Genomic DNA, 3,392 nt, shown 5'->3' with positions numbered 1-3,392 from the left:
TGCAAGGTCGGAGCCCGATGCAGGGCCGAAGCCCAATGCAAGGCCGAAGCCCAAATGTGGGGCTGAAGCCTGTGTCAGCACCCCATTTTGGCCCACCGGCTTCCCACACGAGAATCCCCGATCAAAGCCCGGGTTAATATTCGTGACCCGGCAATCAGAGGCAAATAGGCGGGCACGGAGTCATGAACAATGGGAGAAGAGCTGGGTCACTGAGAAAAGCAAAGGAAAGCTTTCGGAAGAACGAACGGACAAAGAACCCCGAAAAACGGCAGAGCTGGCACTGTGGCACTATTCATCACTGAGTCACCGAAGCACCAAAAGGTGCCCAATATGGGGCTCCAAAAATCCCTCTCAGTGCCAAAATGACCAATGACACGTTCGGACGCATTTCCGGGACCTCCTGCTTAAGCCGGGACACCCCAATCCCCCACGGACGCCTTTTCTGACAGAGCTCCCGGGGTTCGCTCCACTGACAAGCAAACGGCCCCTCAAAACGGGCCTACAGGCACCCAGGGACCACCAGGGTCGGGGAACAAGTTTCAGACAACCTTCTGGAACTCGGCTCGGTCTCCCGCAGTACGTTTCAGTGGTCACGAACGCCTCCCGGCGAGCCTTCGGGCATTTCCACGAAAAGCAGAGACCACGGCGATCTCTGAGTACCTCACGATAATCTCCGAGCACCTCAAGGCGTTCAGGGCACACTGAGAAAATCCCGGTCAAAGTCCCTAGGTCTTCCCGGGCCAACGGTCCCCGACCGAGGACGACGAGCCAACGATCACCCACGGGGCAAAAGGATCGCCAAAACGGATGCAAGGATGCACAAAGGTCAATCGGGGGTCGAGGGGCGCTAAACTCCACTCCGAACGTCCGAACATGGCAAAACCGACTCTTGAAGCGCCGAGCCACCCAAACGTTCGTTCACGCGACGTATGACGATGTTAGGCTCACTCAAATCCTCTTCGTTCAAGCATTCCAAATCTTCAAATTAATTGGACGTCGGAGGCCGGATACGAGCTCAATCAAGTTTCAAGCATTTTCCGGCTTTTCTCTCAATCGAATGGGACCCACAGCTCAGCCAAGCCGAGCCATCAAGCCACGGCTCAACCCCAAGCCACGGCTCAACCCTCGGCTCGACATGACAGCCCCCAAGCCGCAGCTAATTCCCTCACCGGCGGCTCACCCGTCAGCTCCAAGCCTCCCCATCCACAAATTTGAATTTTCCCTCACATCTTTCACTTCCTATCACATCCTTACACATCCATCACCTATCCATCACTTCCCTCTTGCTTCCCCTACACTCTACATGACTATTTCCCCATCCTAATCCCCTCCAAATTTCGGTAGCCCTAGTTTAGGCATCAAAACCGCAATTAACTTCCTCTAATCGAGCCATTAGCCATCCCTATAAGTCCCCTTCCATCATTAACTTTAATCACTTCCTCAACTCCACTCTCTCTCAAGCCAATCTCTCTCAAGAACTCTCTCAAACCTCAGCCCATCCCCTCACTTCCGTCCACCCCTTGCCAAGGCCGAAGCCGGCCAAAACCGTCGGAAAACCACCCGGTATTCCAGTAACCACCCGACCCGACTTAAACCAAAAATCACCAAACTCCCTAGCCTACATATTCTCCACCCCCTAAGTCCATTTCCGGGCTTAGACTCTCCATTTGAGGCCTCCATCATCGTGTTCCAGCCGTGAAAACATTCGGGTCCCGGGATCTCCCTAGCCGCGCACCGAGCAAGCCACGCGTGCCATTTCCTCCCACGGCTTCGGAGAGTCGTGCCATCACGTTCAAAGGGCTCCTCACAACCCTCACCCTCTCTCGTGAAGAGGTGGTCACGATCCGAGGGCCGATCCACCGTGCACGACCTCCGTTTTATCGTTTTTTCACTCACCAGTTTTTCTGTGATTATACCCGCACTTTCTCTCACATTTTCGGGTACATTCAGGCCTTGGCACGCTCGGGTCTGCCCGTGCACACCTAGATCCGCCTCTTAGGAGTCCAACGAGCCCGACCTTGCACCGTGCCGTGCCCGGAGCTCGCGTGCCAAGCCATTCTCCCGAGACTGCCGCGGCTGCCCACTTACAGGTCCCTCACCCGTAGCCGCCCATCCGAGTCTAGCGACTCCCACGGCCACGTCCCCGACTCCTCTCCTCGTACACCAAGGTTAGGTAACGTTCTTCCGCAACATAGGAGGGTTAGGATCTTCGATCTTTACGTACATGAGGTGTTTATGCACTTTAGAGGTTTGGAACGTATGAAAGTTTGCATTTTTCTTCCGGATCTATGTTCCCATGCACTCACATGCAACGTACGTCCATTATGCCCCTATACATGACTATGCCGTGCTTGTATGATGTCCGAACTTGCGTGCCATGACGGGAAACGGCTCGAATCCGGACGGGAGAGGCCCCCTTTAGCCACGGATGAGCCTCGGGACTCACGGCCGAATCTCTAAGGAGAGACCCGTGAGCTCCCTTGGTCTACCCGGGGCAAGGGCGGCCTCCTCCTTCCCGAAATGGGGCGGTTCCTATGTTTTTTTATCGTTAATCGTGCGTAATATGATGGCATGACAGGAAGAGATCCGAATCGGGGCCGAAGGAATTTTCCCGACCCGCATGAGCTGCGGAAGCTCACGGCCCTCCTTGGGAAAAGGTGGCCGAGAACTTCCTCGGACCATTCGGGTCCGGGGAACTTTCTTCCGCCTCGAAATGGATCGATTCTCGTGCTTTATTCGTTTTATTATCATTTGAGTCAATGCCGTCTTTGTTGTTTTCCGTTTAAATATCTCATTTGTGCATATTTGTATGACTTTATGCGATTATGGTCACGGTGATATCGAAATGAGTAAAACATGTGTTATTTACGCGCTTGATGCAGTGGGCATGCAAGGGAGGGCCTGAATTGATGTGGGATACCACCAGTGACCCAAGGCGGGTCAAGGGGGCCTCTCGGCCTAATCCTTCGGAAAAGGGCCGAGCGCTCCTTGACCCCTCCCGGGACTAGGGTGGTCTCCTCCGTCGCTTCGCGTTCGATCCTTGGAATTGAGTGTATTCGTATCCGTGTCCCGTCGCTAGACGTGTGTTAATCTCATGATAAATGAATGGATTTCGGATCATTACCCATTAAACCGATGATGACCGTAATAAAGAGCAATAAACATCGAATAATTTCACAAATGGGAAAACGGGATGCGCATCATTCGGTTAACTAAGTCACATGGACTAAATAATCGGGTTAATTGATCCTTAATTGGTAAAACGCATCGATGATTTACGGAACGGCGTGAATGCCCTTTTCCACTAAAATTCACAATTTCAAAATACCGAGATGCGTAACACGAATAGAATTGATGTCTAGGGAATACTCACGTGCCGTGACTCGAGTCCG

This window comes from Punica granatum, chromosome 5, assembly GCF_007655135.1.
Source record: "Punica granatum isolate Tunisia-2019 chromosome 5, ASM765513v2, whole genome shotgun sequence".
Taxonomy (NCBI): Eukaryota; Viridiplantae; Streptophyta; class Magnoliopsida; order Myrtales; family Lythraceae; genus Punica; species Punica granatum.
This window is presented reverse-complemented; position numbering follows the sequence as displayed.